Here is a 19,255-nt window from a genome sequence, read left to right on the forward strand (position 1 = left end):
AAGAAAAGAAAAGCTAAACAACAAATTTTTAATTATTTCTTATTGAATGATCTATTTTTTGGTTTGGTTTGGTTTCTAAGACAGGGTTTCTCTGTGCAGCCCTGGCCGTCCTGGAACTTGCTCTGTAGACCAGGTTGTTCAGAGATCCACCTGCCTCTCTGCCTCCCTAGTGCTTGGATTAAAGGTATTACAATTAGCCTTTGTATATGAACACATTATGAAAAGCTATTTCTTTAATATTAGTATTTCTAATTTTCACATAGAAGTTCTCATTAGGACTCAGAGACTAAAGAAGATTACATATTCAAAGTCTAACAGCTTTAAAGAAATTTTAGAATTTTGAAAAATCAACTCTTACTGATCATCACAACTCAGCAAGGCCCATGAGCTGATGGTGGTTAAGGAGGAAAAAAGCAGACAGCAAACTTGGATAAGTAATGAAGAGCTTGACCTATGCCATACTACTAAAAAGGGTGTGGTTCCCAAAACGACAGGATTAACACCCCAGGAGACACAACATTTTTTTCATATGTCCTTTAAACACAAATTAGGACTGGAGAGATGGCTCAGCAGTTAAGAACACTGGCTGCTTTTCTTGAGGACCCAGATTCAGTTCCCAGTGCCCACGGTGACAGTTAACAATTGTCTGTAACTACAGTTCCAGAGGCTCCAATACCTTCTTCTGGTCTCTCTCTGCAGGCATTACACACATGGAATGCAAAATATTCATTCAGGCAGAACAATAAAATAAAAATAAAATCTAACCAGGTGGTGTTGGTGCCACCTTCAAGTTCCTGACCCACAGAACTATAATGCTTAATGTTCTCTTGAGTTGCTATGCTGGGGTAATTGTTACAGCAGTGGATAGAAAACTGACAGAAAAAAGTCCTCTGTAAGTAAAAGGTCCATATACTCTTTATAAACAAAGGCTATCCAGGCAACCAATGTAACTATAAAAAAGAATCTGTGAGCCAAGCCCTTGGCTGGAGAGGGTGAGGCAGGAGGATATCTGGGGCTTGTTAAAATGACTGACCAGTGAGTGACCCTGACTCAAAAAAATTAAACACTGTGGAAATGATATTCAATTTTGTCCTCTGGCCTCCAAATGTTCACTCAGAAAAGGTTTGACCCCATTTGTGCAAATTTAAACCTCCATGGGTGATGCACAACTGCCTGTAAATCCAATTCCAGGGAATCCAACATCTCTAACAGCACCCACACATATGGAAGATGCACAGACAGGTATTCATGTGTACATGAGTGCACACACACATAAATAAAAACAAATAAAAAAATAAACTACCACATGACAGCCTCAAAAGGGGGCTGGGGGGTCCAGAACATAAGGTTTCTATCTCTAGTGATGAAAATAGTCTGTAGGGGGTGGCAAGATGATGGTTCAGCAGGTAAAAACACTGACTGCTCTTCCGAAGGTCCTGAGTTCAAATCCCAGCAACCACATGGTGACTCACAACCACCCATAATGAGATCTGACAGTGTACTTATGTATAATAATAATTAAATCTCTGGGCTGGAGCGAGCAGGGACTGAGGGAGCAGAGCTCACCAGAGCAAGCAGAAGTCCTAAAATTCAATTCCCAACAACCACATGAAGGCTCACAACCATCTGTACAGCTACAGTATATTCGTATACATAAAATAAATCTTTTTAAAAAAAAAAAGAAAAGAAAAAAAGAAAATAGTCTGCAGGCATAAGACCATAGCTGCATCTAAAGAGCTTCAGCATCTTTTTTGTTTTGTTTTGTTTTGTTTACTTTGTGTTTGTTGTCTCACTGTGTAGCCCTGACTGGCCTGGAACTCACAGAGATCTGCCTGCCCCTACCTCTGGAGCGCTAAAATTAAAAAGCATGTGCCTCAACACCTGGCATGCTTTATTTATCAAACAATTCCAAACATTTTCATTTGAGCTTCACAGCAATCTTGTTGTGTTTTTTCAGTTTTCACACAATACTAACGTACTGGCTAGTTTTGTGTGTCAACTTGACACAAACTCAAGTCATCAGAGTAGAAAGCACCTTCAGTTGAGGAAAGCTGCCTTGAGATCTAGCACTAAGGCATTTTCTTAATTAGCGATCAATGGGTGAAGGCCTACCCAGTGGGTGGGTGCCATCCCTGGGCTGATGGTCCTGGGTTCCATAAGAAAGCAGCTCCCTCCATGGCATGGTTCCTGCCTCCAGATCCCCGCCCTGCTTTAGTTCTTATACTGACTTCCTTTGGTGATTAACAGCAACAGGAAAGTGTAAGTTGAATAGAGCCTTTCCTCCCCAACACAACTTGCTTTTTTGTCATGATATTCTTTCAAAGTGATAGAAACCCTAAGACAACTGACTAACCCAGTGTTACAGTTAGGAAGCCACTAGGCCAGCATTCAGAATGCCACTGCTATCCTGCATGTTGCTGCTGTCCAGAAGCAAAGCTGCTCCGTGTGTAGCTATTATCTTATGCAGGATCTTCATGTGCAGGCAGCTCTTACACTTTCTCATGCTTAACACTTGCACTTACTGAATAAATATCATTTACTAATTTGTTTTGTTTTGTTTTGTTTTGAAGATAGGGTTTCCCTGTGTAGCCCTGACTGTCCTGGAACTCACTCTGTAGACCAGGCTGGCCTCGAACTCAGAAATCCACCTGTCTCTGCCTCCCAAGTGCTGGGATTAAAGGCGTGTGCCACCACTGCCCAGCTAACATTTTCTATGAATTCATTTATAGCTGAAGATGCTCACTGTAAGAAATGAACCAATTCAACCTCAACAGTGTAATAAACGTGTATGACAGAAGCTGTTTGCGGGGAGGGAGGGTGTCTGGCTATAGTGTGTTCTTAGTGAAGAGTGGGAGGAGGATAGAATACAAAAGAGCCACAAAAAAACACAGACAAAAACAAGGGCCAGCAAAGTTAGAGTATATCTGTATACATTCATTTTATATTTCAGGGTGTTGTATGCATGTTCCACACAGTTCAGAGGACAACCTACCTGCAGGTGTCTGCTCTCTCCTATCTGATAAAAGAGCTCAAGTAGTCAGGTGTGATGCATGGGGTTATCTGCTGAGCCATCTCACTTGCCTCAGGAGGCTGAGTCAGGAGGATACAGTTTTAAGTTTTTGGTTTTTTTGGGTTTGGGGTTTTTTTTTTTTTTTTTTTGGTGTTTTGTTTTGTTTTTTGTTTTGTTTTTCGAGACAGGGTTTATATAGCCCTGGCTGTCCTGGAACTCACTCTATAGACCATGCTGGCCTAGAACTCAGAAATCTGCCTGCCTCTGCCTCCCAAGTGCTGGGATTAAATAAAGGCATGTGCCACCACTGCCCAGCAGTTTCAAGCTATTTTAAACTACACAAGGAAGCCTGCCTCAATGACAAAAAGTCAAGTTCCACGGAACAGAAGTAGTATTCCTAAGAACCCAAAAATGGAAATGATAAGCTGTCCATACAACAGACACAATGGATGATCAAAGGAAGTACAGGACTGGAAAATGGCTCAAATGGTTGCCAAATAAGTATCAGAACCCAAGTTCAAATCTCCAGCAAGTGCCTACTGTCTCACAGCTGGAGAGGTAGAGACAAGAATATTCTTGGGGTTGGTGAGCCAGCCAGTCTGGCCCTATCAGTGAGTCTTGGGTTCAATGAAAAGGCTGCCTCACAATATAAGGTGGGGAAGCAATTGAGGAAGACATCCAAAGATAACCTCTGGCCTTCACATACAAATGCGCACACATGTGAATATATATATATATATGAAAAGGAAAGTATTCTGATATATGCTAAAGCATGGAAGAACCCTGAAATATGCTAACTGAAAAAAGCCAGTCACAAAAGATTACTGTTAAACTACTCACATGAAATGTTCAGATCACACAGAAGATAATATTCTCAGATTGTATTGATTACACAATTCTGTGGGACATTAAATAAAGTCTATTAAATTACATAGTTTAGATGTTACATTTTTGCATTGTTTGTGAGATGAGGTTTCATGTACCCCAGACTGGTATACCCCAGACTAGCCTTGAAGTCAACATGTAGTGAATGAAGACTCTGAGCACTCCCAATCCTCCTGCCTCAACCCATCAGCTTACTAAGCTAATGCTTTGGTTTGGAACTGTTATTTTTAAGACCCCTGAGGTGTAGCTCATGAAACTGTTAAATATAAAATGGTCTGCCAATCCAAAGAGCCATTGAGGACCATTAGAAAACAGTTTGCACTACCTCCTAAAATTGAAGCTGGACATATCCCAATAGCCTCAATACTCCAGTTTGTGCCCTGGAGATAGGCTTTCGCAATCTGTGTCAAAATTGTTGACAGCAGCTTTCTCTTACTGGAAACAATCCTATTTTCCAACATCAGGACAATAAATGCATAGAATACAGTATATTCAATAGGAGACACAACACAAAGTGGAATGAACTTCAGCTGTGTGCAAGAGTGTGGACACACCTCACTAGCTGCCTTCCTCAGCTCTAATGGCAGTTCTCTCCCTCTGCCTCCCCCACACCTCTATAGCCCACTACCCCAGTTAAAGGAAGCACTGTGCTATCAACTCTCAATGCAGACTCACCCCTTACAGAAGCCCTTCACATTCCAACTTCATCCTTTCTCTTCTCTTCACACCCTACCCACCAACTTCTCATTCTCACCTCCCTTCCCCTTTCCCTGGGGAAGAATGGGAGCAGTAAAGAAAATACCCACATGTTACCACTGCCCACCCACCCTCATTCCACTCTACCCTCTCTGACTAAGGAGGAGCAAAGAGGGCCAGCTCTCCATGTAAACACTCAGTCCAGTGCCAGTACCTGCTCTAGATTGGGGGAATGGGATGGGCCTTCAGAGATTATGGCCTCTCCTGCTTCACCAAATTATTCCTCCTCCACAGTAGCACTTTTTCAAGTACACTGGTGGTTTGATTGAGAATGGGCCCCCAGGACTGGAGAGATGGCTCAGAGATTAAGAACACTGACTGCTTTTCCAGAGGTCCTGAGTTCAAATCCCAGCAACCACATGGTGGCTCACAACCATCTGTATGGGATTTGATGCGCTCTTCTGGTGTGTCTCATGACAACTATAGTGTACTCATATTCAAAAATAAAATCTTTAAAAAAGAGAGAGAATGGGCCCCCAAAGGCTCATGTTTGGATACTTGGTCCCCAGTTGGTGGAACTGTTAGGGAAGGAGTAGGAGGTGTGGCTTTATAGGAGGTTACTCCCTGGCAGTAAGCTTTGAGGTTTCAAACACACCAGCCATTCAGTGTGTTTCCTGCATGTGGCTCTGAATCTGAGCCTTCAGCTAATGCTCCACTGCCATGCCTGCACATGCCAATGCCATGCCCCACCACGGTAGTGATGGACTCCTAGCCCAGAGACTGGAAGCACCAAACAAACTCAGCCTTCTGTAAGATGCCTTAATTAAGTTTTATCAGAGCAATGGAAGTTAAGTAATACACTAAATACATACTAAAGCACCTAAGGCACACTAATGTCCTAATTTACCCATTTCAGTAAACCCTTTGGCATTCATGTCTTCTACCCCCAGGCAAGTCCCCAAGACAGAGCACTGTCTATTCTCTGTCTATCCAGGATTCTCACATTTCCTTTGGGAACTGCTCGTCAAAATCATTCATGACTTGCTCAACATGGCCTACGATACCATCTAAATGTGGAGGACTCACAGCAATGCGTAACCCAGCCCTTTCTCTCCTCTAAACTCTAAATGCTATTTGCTCTCTGAAGTGACCCAAACTGAATAAGCCCAAATCCAACTCCTGATGTGGCCTTTACAGCCTGTTCCTTCAGTCTTCCTCTTCCCGCAGGAAGCCAAAATCCCTATTGTCATCCTTTACTTCTCTTACACCCACATCCTGTCTGCCAGCAAATCTCATCCGTTCTCCCTCCAAGAAGGATCCAAACTCCAACCACTTCTCAATACCACTCCTGGTGCCCTTCTGCCCAAGCTGCTACGACTGCTCCCCTGAATCACTGCCATAGCCTTCTATAGCCTCTCATGACAGCTGCACAGCGACAGCTATTCTTAACTCAGCTGCAATGGGACCTTTCTGAAACCAGACTATGTCACACCTCTGGCTCAAAACAGACCTATTTTACCACTCTCCCTAGGGATCTTCCCTCCAACACAACTAATCTACCCCCTCCATAGCACTCATGCCTGCTGGACTCTATTATAATAAACAATGCCCTATCTTCATAGCATTCATGCATGCTGGACTCTATTATAATGATGCCCCACATACCCATGGCCTCATGCCTTGAGCTTCCATCTTCTAGGCAAAGGGCCTTCTCAGATAGGCCTAATCTGAGCATTGTCTTTCACAGGCTGAAAACAGCCAACCCTTTTCCTCTTCTGCTGGCTCCAATCAGTATCCACATAGCTACTATACCATTAACTCTCTTGATAACTGTCTTCCCCACACTTAAATCATACATTGTATGAGGACAGGAACATGGGTCTGTTTTGTTCATTATTAAAACAAAGTATTCAAACATCTAGAAAACAAAATGGATTGTTTTGTTGTTTTTGTTGTTTTCAAGACGGAGTTTCTCAGTGTAACCAGCCCCACTTGTCCTAGATTTGACTTGTAGGCCAGGCTGGTCTCAAAGTCACAGAGATCCACCTGCCTCTGCTGGGATTAAAGGTATACATGACCACGCCCAGCTTCCAAAAAAAAAAAAAAAGTGGATCTTGAGAATAATGTTAATTAAGACACAAGATAAGATTCAAATTCATGCCAGGCGGATTTATGAGTTCAAGGCCAGCCTGGTCTACAGAGTGAGTAACAGGACAGCCAGGGCTATACAGAGAAACCCTGTCTCGAAAAACCAAAAAAAAAAAAAAAAAGATTCAAATTCATATAGTTTAATGACATGCAAAAATTAAGTCACATTATATAAGGAGACATTCGCAGATGGTGACACAGAAGTAAAGAAAGAGAATGCCTTGAGGAGGTCAGGGAGAAGAAGGTAGTCGGGGAAGACCCACAGGACCAAAGGGAATGACAATACTTTCTTAAACTGGCAAGTGCCAGTATAACTTTCAGTTCTAATTTTTCTTGTCTGTACCTATCACGACATACACTTTTTGAATTCATGAACTCATTATACTTAAAATAAAAACTAGATGTGAATGGGTACCACTGACTACAGTACACAAGTGAACCTAGCCCACCACTTAACCTCAAAGCAAAGCCATTCAGGCACACAGCCACCTTTTGCCAGTCTATATTTTGACTGTGGCTGCTTTCACGCATAATAGCAAAGGAGCTGCAGAGACTAACATATTTGCGAACTGGTCCTTTACAGAAAATGTTTACCTAACTCAACAGAACTATAAAATCATGAAGTAAAATCTGTAAAGAAAACAAATATAGCTGGAAAGTGGTGGTGCTTTTAATCCCAGCACTAAAGAAGAGGAGACAGGTGGATTTCTGAGTTTAGACCACACTAGTCTACAGCGAATTCTAGGACAGCTAGGTATACACAAAGAAACCCTGTCTCAAACAAACAAACAACCAAAAAAGAAAAATAAACAAAAGAAAGACTACATCATCTGCAGACATACATGCTTATCCACATCATGTTGAAAGAAATACAGCTCAGCCAGGCCATGGTGATGCACACTTTTAATCTCAGCACTCAGGAGGCAGAAGCAAGTGGATCTCCAGGAGTTCCAGGCCAGTTTGGTCTACAGAGTAAGTTCTAGGACAGATGGCTACAAGAGGAACCATTTTCTCTTATTTTCTCAAAAAGAAAATAAGAAAGACAGACAGACAGACAGACATGTAGCCCCACAGAACACAGGAGACACTACAGCAAAGATGGCTGTTTATATAGTTCTGAGAGCCAATAAGAAAAAGACTGTAAATTTTATTTTTTATTTGTATGTCTGTGTGTGGTTTGTACATACATGTGAAAACAGTGTCTGAAGAGATCAGAAGCGGGAGTGTCATATCACCCGTAACGAGAGTTAAAAGTGAGCTTCCTGCTTGCAGGTGCTAGGAATGAAACTCCAGTCCTGTGGAAGAACAGTACAAGCTCTTAATCATGAGCCATCCCTCCAGCCCCAAACAGAGACTGTAAAAATAAATGTTTTAGAAATCATACTGCAAAATCTCAAATTTATGTCCTTTATTCAGCCAGAGAAAAGGTGTTACTTTAATATACAAGTCTATCTACATGTAACATAATCACAGCTTAAGTGGAAAAAAACTTACAAATAAACTCTCCAAAATTTCCCTCAACAAAAATCCCCACCAGCTAGAACTCTTCTAGTTGGCCAGAACATACATCTCCCCTCAGGGCTCTCACTGGCCTCCCAGAGCTGCTTCTGTGTACAGGTCTACTATCAGACAGAGCAGTGAGGAGAGTGACACAGGTACAACTGTACTCAGATTCACACAGCTGGAAAACTACATGTGGCAGAACTCAAGGCCACTACCTGATGTTTGTGCACTCGTGACCACAATACATTCTGAACAAAGGACAGATGTCAAGCCCTACATGAACGGCAAAGTACTATAACCATGACAGGTGCTGAATGCATAGGTGCTGAACCTACCTGAAAATGAACACCAATCAGGAAGGCCTATAACCCAGCTACTCAGGAGGCCAAGACAAGTGTTACAAGTTTTGAGTTTCATAGCAAGATCATGCCTAAATAAAAAGTAATTTAGTTCACAATATTTTATCTTCAAGAAAACACATAACTGCTGCTTAGCCTTCTAGCCAAAGCCAAGTAAGTGCACTAAACACTCTAAGAAAAACTCAGCACCAGCTAGCTATAAAGGTGTAAGTAGTCAAAAGCCTCCACTGGGGCAAATCCAGCTCTGCCAAACTCATGATGTACAGATGCCCCAGTGAGGCATAGTAGAAGCCTCTATGTGCTTCTCCAAGTACTCTCTGAATCACAGCCCCAACCAGTATCCAGATATCAGTCTCTAACTGGTAAAGGGGAAAGGACTTGCTTAAAAACTAACCAAAGGCACTCACTTTGGCAGCACATATCCTAAAACTGGAACAATATAGTAACCATTCTGGTTACTGTGAAAGGATGTAACCTTGCAAGAAACCACAAGGGTGACACACAAATTCATGAAGCATTACATATTTTCAGACTATGGCTCCAAATCCTGAGCCCGTCGGAGTCAACAAAGGCGAGGAAGCGGAGAGGCAGAAGCACAGGTAATGCAGCAGCCCCTGGCCCACCCGAGGCCTCCAAGAGGATGGCTTTGGAGTGCAAAATTCGTGCTCCAGGTAAATAAAGCCGAGACCCAGGTCTCAGAATTTGACTAACAGTCTCCGTGAAAGAAGCTGAAAATGTTGAGGAAAGAACTACCAGAGCTCTTGGAGCTGACAAATGATCTGAAAGTCAAGTTGACAGAAGTGAAGAATGAGTTAGAGCCATTGCTGCAGTTGTGGAGAAAGGATCATTCCATCTGGAAAAGGAAGCAGATACCTGACGACTCAGTAAGAATAACCTCTACATGAACTATTGCTCCAACAGTTTTTATTTCATCTTGAAAAGCCAGGAGAGTGCCTACATATGGACATCTAGTCACAGAAAGGCTTGTTCCTACAGAAATCTGATCAACAACTTGTCAATTGTGGAAACTGTCCTCCAAAATCTATCACCTAGTCACAGCCAAGGCCGTTTCTGTAAACAAAGAACTGAGCAGCAGTGGTGGTGCACACCTTTAATCCTAGCACTTGGGAGGCAGAGGCAGGTGGATTTCTGAGTTCAAGGACAGCCTGGTCTACAGAGTGAGTTCCAGGACAGCCAGGGCTACAAAGAAACCCTGTCTCGAAAAACCAAGATGAGGCCAGGTTTGTGGAGTTCATAGGAAAGAATGGTATAGCGGTGAACTATCCAGTATTTGTGCTGGAGTTTAAAAGTGCATTAAGTTAAAGTAAAATTGCTCCTTAGCCTAGGAGCAATTATTTTAGATCAATGAAAATATTTTAAACTTCGAGGCCAGCCTGGTCTACAGAGTGAATTCCAGAACAGCCAGGGCTACACAGAGAAACCCTGTCTCAAAACAAAGTATTTTAAACAACAACAAAAACAAACAAAAAAAAGTTTGAACAGAAATACATTTATTTCTTTGTCATGTGAGGGGAAAAGACAAGGAAGGCATGTGATTGGAGATAAGAGGAAAACTTGCTAGAGTTGGTTTTCTCCTTCCACTATGTAGGTTCTGAAGAGCAAACTCAGGGTGAGGCTTGTCAGCAAGTGCTTTTACACACTGAGCCACCTCACCAGACCCCTCTCATCAGTACAGATCCCCACACTTCCAGCACCATCCATTACAAGGATGATGTTCAAGATGGCCGGCAAGAACCTACAGGAATTTGGCAAATTGAGGCAGGAGCCTTTAACTTTTTCTCAACTTAAAGGCCAACCTGAGCCACAGCTCAAGAACCTTCATCAAAATGGGAGCTGGGGAGGGGGTGATATCAGAGACAGTGAGGGTGGGGACAACACACAGAATCTAGGAGAAGGTCTGGAAACAGGGAGTTAAGCGTTTTTTTTTTTTTTAAGCAACAAGTATCCATCTTGTTATCACACAGCTGCTTCACCAGCCTGGGAGGACCAGCAGTCCTTTTTAAACTACCCAAATCAAGGAGATTCATCAAAGTAACCATTCTAAGAAACAAAGAGCCATTTTTATTTTTTTCTTAGTAGCACTGGGGACTCAAATCTAGGGCCAAGAGCAAGCTAGGCAAAAGTGCTTTTAAAATATTTATTTACTTGTATGTACTGAGTATGTACTGAGTAAGGCATATATGTATACTTGTGATCCACATGCATGTAGGAGCTTGCCAAACAAAGTCAGAGGACATCAGATCCCCAACTAGAGTTAAATGCAGCTGGGAGATATTATGTGAGTGCTGGGAATTAAAGCCAGTGGGGGACACTGAAGATCTGTGAAGTGGCTGGTGGCCACAGCAGAGCATATCTACATTCACATTTATTACCGGAATTCAGTAAAGTGCTCCACCTGTGACAAATTCAAATTGGCTTTTTAGAACTTTCTGGAATGCAATGCCTTTAACCCATGCTGTGTAAACTCACAGATATGGAGCCCAATGATACAGAGGGATGACCATATAATACTAACAAGTTTTGGTATCTGTAATTGCTAAGCTCTCCCTCTAGATCATAGGTCCTCTTAAGGGCTGTTCATAAGCGAATCCCCTAATACATTTCTGACAAAGAATAGATTCAGCTAATACAACTGCTGATCAAAAATCATGAAGTCTAGGAGTTGGAGAAATAGCTCAATGGTTAAAAGCACTTACTACTCTTGTATAAAAAAACAAAAACAAAAACCTAGGTTCAGTTCCCAACACTCACAGTTGTTCACAAATGCTTGTAACTCCAGTTTAAGGGATCCATCCAATGGCCTCTGCAAGCACAGCAGCACACATACATAAATGCAGACAAACACCCATGCATAAAATAAAATGAATCAAAAAATTTAAGATTAAAAGAAGATGGAGGTGGGCATGATGGCTAACAACTATAAGCTTAGCACTTAGAAGACAGACACAGGATGACAAGACCCTGCCTCTAAACAGGGAGGGGGGCAGTACTACATAATGGAAACAGGACAGTGGTTAAGATTGTGGGTGGGCTGACTGCAGTCCTCTGTAGAACCACAGGCTGAGGTCTTAGAATGTGTGCAGATGGTACATTTAGTGCTAAACGTAGAGCTTTCTTAACACTCCTCAATTTAACCACTTGCATCACACCAACTTTAAGTACAGGCAAGGACCTCTGTTCTTTCCTCTACTCCTGCACACAGCTCTCCAGGAAGAAGACAGACATTGCTCCACCTGCATCAGAGTCCAGGACACAGACAACTCCTTTCCCACCGCATGGGCACTAAAAGCTGACCATACCATACACTCCCTCCACTCCACTCTCAAAAGTCAGAACTGGGTAAAACAATGCAGAGCTAACTCTCTAGGGAAAGACTTTCATTTCTTAAAAAAAAGCAGGGGTGGAAGGGTATCTAAAAACAAAACTGACAGTTGATCATCAAGATGATGGCAAAAGAATTTTTAAAAATACTACTACTGATAATAAAACTCAAGAGTAGTATGTTATTTGGCACTGGGGCAAATTCTAACTTGCTGCTAAGTTTCAAGCTCAAAATGACAATGTGTTTTCATGAGGTAAAGGGGAAAAGTCACAAAGTTGCACTTGCAAAATATATTATTATAAAGCTAACTGTTAAGGCATCTGACAAACAACCTCCAAGGCAGGATCCAGGTACTGCAGACCAAGCTCCCAGCCCACCCAAAGATCCTGGAACTCAGGCCTTAAATGTGCACTCGACATCAGTATTGTCTAGGAAGACTTATCAAAATACATTCTCCAGCCTGCAAAGTGAGTCTGTGGTTAAGGATGCTTACCACAAGCCTGATGACCTGAGTTTGACCCCAGGACCTACATGGTAGAAGGAAAGGACAGACTTGCAAAAGCTGTCCTCTAACATCCATATGTGTGTGCACTGCAGTACATCTGCACCTACACATCTGCACACATATTCATAAATTAAAATTTTTGAAAAATTGTAGTCTCAACTCCACTACTAATTTCCAGAGATGATATTCAACATCCATAGTCTTAAAGTATCTCAAATGATTCTCATTGTTAATCTATCATGATGTCAGCACCACTGATATTTAGGGCTGGATAGTGGCAAGGGATGGAGAGGGTAGGCCATTGGGTTTACAATATTCTGTGCAACGCAGGTTTAACAGTAGTCTTGACCTCTACAGCACACCAGAGGTATAATAAGCCAAAAAGAACGCTTCCTGAAGGGAAAAATAGTTGGAATACTCTCACCTAGTGTAAAGTACTTGCCTAGCGTGAGTAAGACTATGGGGTCTGGGGCTGAAGAGATGGCTCAGTGATAAGAGCACTGACTGTTGTTCTGGAGGTCCTGAGTTTAAATCCCAGCAACCACATGGTGGCTCACAACCACCCGTAATGAGATCTAACGCCCTCTTCTGGTGTGTGTGAACACAGCTACATGTACTTACATATAATAAATAAATCTTAAAAAAAAAAAAAAGACTATGGGGTCAATTCCCAGGAACACAGCAACAAGAAAAAAAATAATTTTACTTATTCTTTTTTGAAGGACGGAGGGCTGTTTTATTGTTTCTTTGAGACAGGGTCTCATTAAATGGCCCAGGATCACCTTGAACTCCAGCTCTTTCTGCCTCTGCCTCCCAAGTACTAGGATTACAGGTGTGTGTTACTATGCCTTCATCTCTTTGGGTACTACAGATAGATGTCAGAGCCTCATGCATCTTGATCAAGTACCTTACAGAGCCAGACTTCCCAATCCAAGGCAATCTTTGTGGCAAAGAAATGCTTCAGGGGGCTGGAGAGATGGCGCAGTGGTTAAGGGCACTGACTGCTTTTCCAGAGATCTTGAGTTCAATTCCCAGCAACCACAGATAGCTCACAACTGTTTGTAACAGGATCCAATGTCCTCTTCTAGTGTGCCTAAAGACAGCTACAGTGTACTCATATACATAAAATAAATTCTTTAAAAAAAAAAAAAAGAAAGAAGGAAAGAAAGAAAGAGGACTGGAAAGATGGTTTAGCAGCTAAGAGAACTGGCTGCTTGTTCTTCCAGAGGTCCTAAGCTTAATTTCCAGCAACCACATGGTGGCTCACAACCATCTGTAATGGAATCTAATGCCCTCTTCTGGTGTGTCTCAACACAGCTACACAGTGTATTCATATACATGAAATAAATTAAAAAAAGAAAGAAAAAGAAATGCTTAAATTACCCTTATTTCATCTATACACATTATATTCAAGCATTCTGTTCCACATAAATATGTATTCATCATGGGTTCATGAAACAGAAAGGAAAGTCAATTGACATCTTGAGAAGGACATATAACTGAAAGTCAAAAGGTCTGGTCAGTATTTTAGGTACATTCTAAGAAAAAGCAGCTTCTCAGCCTCCACTGCAGCTGAGATCTGACACACAGGGGCCAGGCCGGACTCCTGCCCTCTTTAGAGAGTAAACTTGGTACTGAGTTTTAGTTGAACAAACATCTGGAAGGACTTCTTTATCATTTACTCTTCTGAAATATAGTAAATTGAAAAGATATAGATCAACATACACTGGTAACATAAAAGATTTCAACTATCTCAACTACTAAGTTAATCATAGAGGATCCAAGTTGATTATCAACCCTAACAAATACTGTTTTAAGGAAGAAATGCTTACTTGAAACAATACATTTTTCTAGAGGAAACTGTCAAAATTCATTTTAAAGTAGCCAAGTAAACCCAACTTAAATTTCTAACTTCAGTGCTATCCATTTTTTGACCAACTATTGACAACTCCCTAGGCACTCAGTTAATGCAACTAGCAAGCTTTGTTTTTGTAGCTGGTTGGTTCTTGAGCAGTTGGGCAGGGGGTGCTTTACACAAAAGCTGAAGTTTGTTGAAGGTCAGTCTCAATCAGTCTACTCAAGTCTACTTGAGATGCAGTCCATTTAAACAGCTTCCCCAGTGCATAAAGCAACCTAAGTCATAAGCAATCACCACTAAGAGTTGTCCTCTCTTTAATACCAAGGAGAAAGTACACAGCAAGACATTTAAAAAGCTGAATTCAAGGATAACTGAATAAGTGAAAGGCGCTAGGGTCCCTGGCTAGGCACAGTGAAGTGAGGACTAGGTCCCAAAGCACTCTCACAGAACAGCTACTCCCCACGCTACAAGCTGAGCACACCTTTCCCGAAGTGCTTTAGGACTGCAACAATATCAGATTCGGATTCTGAATTATTGGCAGACTTTACAGTCTTACATCCCTAATACAAACTGCTACACAATCTAAAAATTTGATACTCAAAAGCCATCAGGTTTCAGAGCATTTAGAGACTGACTAGGCATGTTTAACCTGCACCTTTGCTGAAGCTCTCAAGACTGCAGACTTTCAATTGCAATAACAACCAGGAAAACCTAAGAAATCCTCATGTTATGATTTGGGACATCTACACTGAAGCAGTACCTAGAAGCAGCAGAGGAGGGATGCTGTTTAAGCTCCTGAAGGTGTTTCCTGTGTGTAAGTGCTGGTTTAGACAAAACACTATCAAGTGATTTAATAGATTCACTTGACATCACTTCTCATGGAAAAATTAAAATAACTTCCAGTAATTTTTTTTCTTAGCCCAGCCGATCCTTAGACACATGGCTTTTCTAATTGTACCTAAACACTTAAAAGTTAATTTTAAACTAGGTGTGGTGGTACACACCTCTACTCATAATGCTTGTCAGGTAGAGGCAGCAAGATCAAGAATTTGAGGCCAGTCATAAAAGGAAAGTCAAAAACATCCTAAACTACTATCAACCCCCAAAATAATTAAATAATGAGTCAGGCGTAGTGGTGCATGACTTTATTAGTCCCATTATTAAAGGCAGAAGCAGTAAAGATCTCCCCGACACATAGTGAGACCATGCCTCAAAAAACAAATAAAATAATCAAGATCAAGTTGAATTTGATTACGGTCACTACTGAGATGCTTTGTGCTAACATATTTACATATATAATATATACTCAGTTGTAGATCTAATATGTACATGTTAGATAAAATTGGGACCTAACATGTGCTAAACTTATGGATCAAACTTGTTTTCCTGGGTTACAGGGACAGCAAAGAGGACTGATTTGCCCAAGGTCATGGGACTAGAAAGTGACAAAGATTTAATTTTCAGGTGACCCAAAGGAAAGTTCAAACCCCATTGGCAACAGGGATCTTACACCTTGCTATTTCAAGGAACATTTTAGTGGAAGGAAATCTTAAGTTCCTTTCTTAGCGGCTGTGTCATCTCCAACATGACCTTGAGGACAAAAACCAAAGTAAACTTCACTTAAGAAAATGAAACAGTATCCATATTAACAAGTGCTCTGATGGAAGGAAACCTCACCTAAGTGTTCCCCTCCCCCAAGCCAAAGCAAAACATAAACAAAGCTCTGACCCATCCTAAAGAGACCACAGCAAGTAGGGGGCAAATGGCAATAGGTCATGTGGTGGAGAAGTCCAGGCACAGAGCTAATCAGACCACTCATTCTGTCCCACCTACAACTTCAAGTCCAAGTTCTAATGAAAGACAGTGGGACTGGGGAGAAAAAGACCTCTAAGTTAACAGTGAACCGAGCTTTAAAAGGGAGGTGCTTGAAGTCACAAGAAGGGTAACCACATACTTCAGCTCCAAAACACCAAAGGATCTCCAATGCCCGCGTCTGTATACAAGAGACTCAACGGCGGAGGCTGAAGATTAACTGCGATGGCCTCAGGAGACTCGGAACTGGTTTTTGTGTATTCCGATGACTCTGCTAATGCCCAGAAACCCACAAAACTTGTTTCTCGGAGGACAAGAGTCCAACAAAAGCCTTCGCGAAGCTCTCCAGCGAGTTGACAAGCTCCGGGAGATCCCGAGAAGTCGCTGTGAAGGCCCGGGCGCGGGAGCCGGGAAGCTTGCCCAGGACCCCCGACTTGGCTCGGGGCGCGCCTCGCCTCGCCTGGGCTCCCGACGAGCCAAGCCCAGAGTCACCTCCGCGTCCAAAGTTCGCGGTCGGCTCGGCTGACTGCCAACGCGCAGCCAGGCTGACAGGAGCGGGCGGCCCGGTCCTGGCCGGGACTGGACGCCGCCTCCCGGGCCGCCTAAGCAGCCGATTCCGGGGGGGAGGGGAAAGGGGCCGGGACGCTCCCTCCCCACGCCGCCCGGACCGGACCACCGCCGCGGTCGGTCGGCCGCTCGCCCGCGCGACCCGCGCACTCCGCGCCACCGCCCCCTCCCCTGAGTTACCTGGAGGCGCCCACGACCCGCAGCTAGTCGCACTCAGGCGGGAAAAAGGTTCACCGACACCATCAGCGAAGCGCCCAAAATGGCGGACGTATCAAGCAGGCCTTGAGTTACCCCCGCCCTCCCTCCGGCCGCCACGCAGCCAATCACTGGATAGACCCCGCCCCTTCCCAAGGATCATTGGCTTGTCTCTCCCGCCCCCCACAACCTATTGGACCGCCCAGCGGTTCCCTCGCCTTCACTTCGATTGGCTTTGTGGTCTTGTCAGTCAAATGCGAGAGGCGCATTCTTTTTCCCATGGACTTGACGGATCCGGAACCTCTAGGACCCCGGAGTCTGAGAAACAAGTCAGAAATTGGAAGACGCTTAGGCTGGGTCCCTCGGCCCCGTAGCAACAGCGGAGCCTCGCGTGACGGACGCTTGGGACCACCAATCCGCATAGTCAATGTAGTTTAAAACAAATGAACCAAACCAATCCCGGCTGTGTAGCTCCGGATGCGAGGAGCCAATGGGGTAACACAATGACAGCAGGCGGTGGGGTAACGGCCGCGCGGGGGAAACCGGTGATGACGTGAGTCACAATACAACTTGCGACGAAGGTTAATTATAGCTGGGGAATTAGCTCAAATGGTAGAGCGCTCGCTTAGCATGTGAGAGGTAGCGGGATCGATGCCCGCATTCTCCACAGTAGTTTTATGAAACACCATCAGTTTAATCACTTCAGAGTAAAGTGGCATCCCTGAAAATGGGGTCAAAGTGTAGGATTTCCTTAATACAAAGGAGATCAGGCTGTATCTTTTGTCACAGAGAAGAATTTTACACATGAATTTCTTCCAAATGCTAGTGTCCCATACTTATAATACCACACATTTGCCCATGTCCAGAACTGGGGTCCTGGACACCAAGATCCCCACTCTCAAGCCCTGCACTTACCACTGTCTCCTTGGGTTGTCTAAAAAGGAGAAATTGAGCTGACCACAAGCATTCTCTACCTCGTGGCTGGATGTGATGTGACCGGCAGAGCCCTACACCTGCTCCCTTGACTTCCCTGCCATATTGGCCTATATCCTCGAACTGTGAGACAAAATGAACCCCTTTCTCCCTAAAGTTGCTTTTGCCAGAATATTTTATCACAGCAACAGGAAAAGGTACTAAGATGCTCCCCTTAAGCCCCTATGAATAACCTGCCTGGTTCAGCATGGGCAGGACCTTAAGTTCAGGTGCGCTAAAGTTCTGCCTCTTGGAAGTCTTTCACGAAGCAGGCTTCCCGTGCCATCTGGAAAACAAGTGACCAAGGTGATCAAGCTAAGGGACAGACTCTCCTGGAAAAGTAGTAAGTTATAGGGCAAGACAGAACTCCAAATCCCTAGGGTGTTGGTAGCAAGGGAGAGGAAGGGTGTTACAGAGACCCCAGGATGGGGCTTTGGAGCTCCAAAGACAGGAATGGCCCAAGTATGGTAGGAAACTGGATGGCAGAAGAAGCTGAGTCACACAGGCCTTGAGGGTCAGTGCTCACACCTCAGACAGTGGCTCCCTGCATCTCTTCCAGCAGGTCCAGCAGTCCCAGTCCCAGCCTTCTCCAGTCTCAGGGATTCACTGAAGCTCAGAGAGCACATAGTGTGTCTCCCAAGTGCCCATCCCCTGGGGAAAATGACAGAGCCTAGCCCTTGGACTGGAGGAGACAGGACCTGCCTTGTTGGACACTCAGTGCTTTCTGTAGGTTCCCATCTCTGAACCCCCACCGCCACCCCTGTCCCTTACACAGGGTCCAACATGCCTGAGTCCTCTGCCTCACTCATTCTGGCTCTGAATTCCACTACCAGGGTAGCAAGAGAGACTGCACAATTATGCAAACCCACTCTGGCCTCCAGTCAGAGCTTCCAGGAGAGCTGTGCCTGGAAGCAGATTCCAGAAAGAGTTCATTGCTAGTAGATCCACGACAGCATTATAGTCCCCATTGTACACACTAGCTAACTAAGGTCCAGATCATTCTGTCACCAGAGGCCATACAGGGGTTGGGTGACCTTGGCCAGGTGACCTAACCTTCCTGGCTTTCCAGTTCTCAGAAGTGCAAGTGATAATATCTTATCAGCCAGTGACAAGCACTTAGATAGGCAGCAAATGTTAACTCTGGAACACAGAGGCTAGAAGGCTTGCCTGAGGCCATAGGAGTAGTGATAAACATTGTTAAAACTGAGGCCTATTGATGAAGAGTTAAGGTAACCGAAAGCTCAGGGCAGGGCAGCAGTTAAAGCTGGGACCATGGCGGGCAGGGACAGCTGGGGGTGGGAGGGGGCCTGCCTTCTGTGCTATCTGTGAAGGGAAAGCCCAGCTGCGTGTCCAAACCAGCCCCCTCCCACCATCTGGTGAGTCATCCAGTGGCCCACCAAAC

The 19,255-nt window shown here is 43.8% G+C and overlaps 1 protein-coding gene and 1 non-coding gene across 15 annotated transcripts in view; one reads left to right on the forward strand and one right to left on the reverse strand.

Moving 5' to 3' along the window:
- Window positions 1-17,002, reverse strand: part of Ppp6r3 (protein phosphatase 6 regulatory subunit 3) — a 123,562-nt gene extending 106,560 nt beyond the window's left edge. For 11 of the 14 annotated variants that reach the window (XM_031389089.1, XM_031389100.1, XM_031389099.1 and 8 more), the window contains exon 1: window positions 16,867-17,002. The gene's annotated coding sequence lies outside the window, so the exon portion shown is untranslated. The remainder of the gene's footprint in view (window positions 1-16,866) is intronic. The other 3 variants (XM_031389090.1, XM_031389101.1, XM_031389088.1) reach the window with 3 other exon arrangements.
- A 473-nt stretch (window positions 17,003-17,475) lies between these two features.
- Window positions 17,476-17,548, forward strand: Trnaa-agc. Its single transcript has one exon. It is a non-coding gene; the product is annotated as a tRNA-Ala (tRNA).
- Window positions 17,549-19,255: the final 1,707 nt, after the last annotated feature.

The sequence above is a fragment of the Mastomys coucha genome, unplaced genomic scaffold (assembly GCF_008632895.1).
Source record: "Mastomys coucha isolate ucsf_1 unplaced genomic scaffold, UCSF_Mcou_1 pScaffold21, whole genome shotgun sequence".
NCBI lineage: Eukaryota > Metazoa > Chordata > Mammalia > Rodentia > Muridae > Mastomys > Mastomys coucha.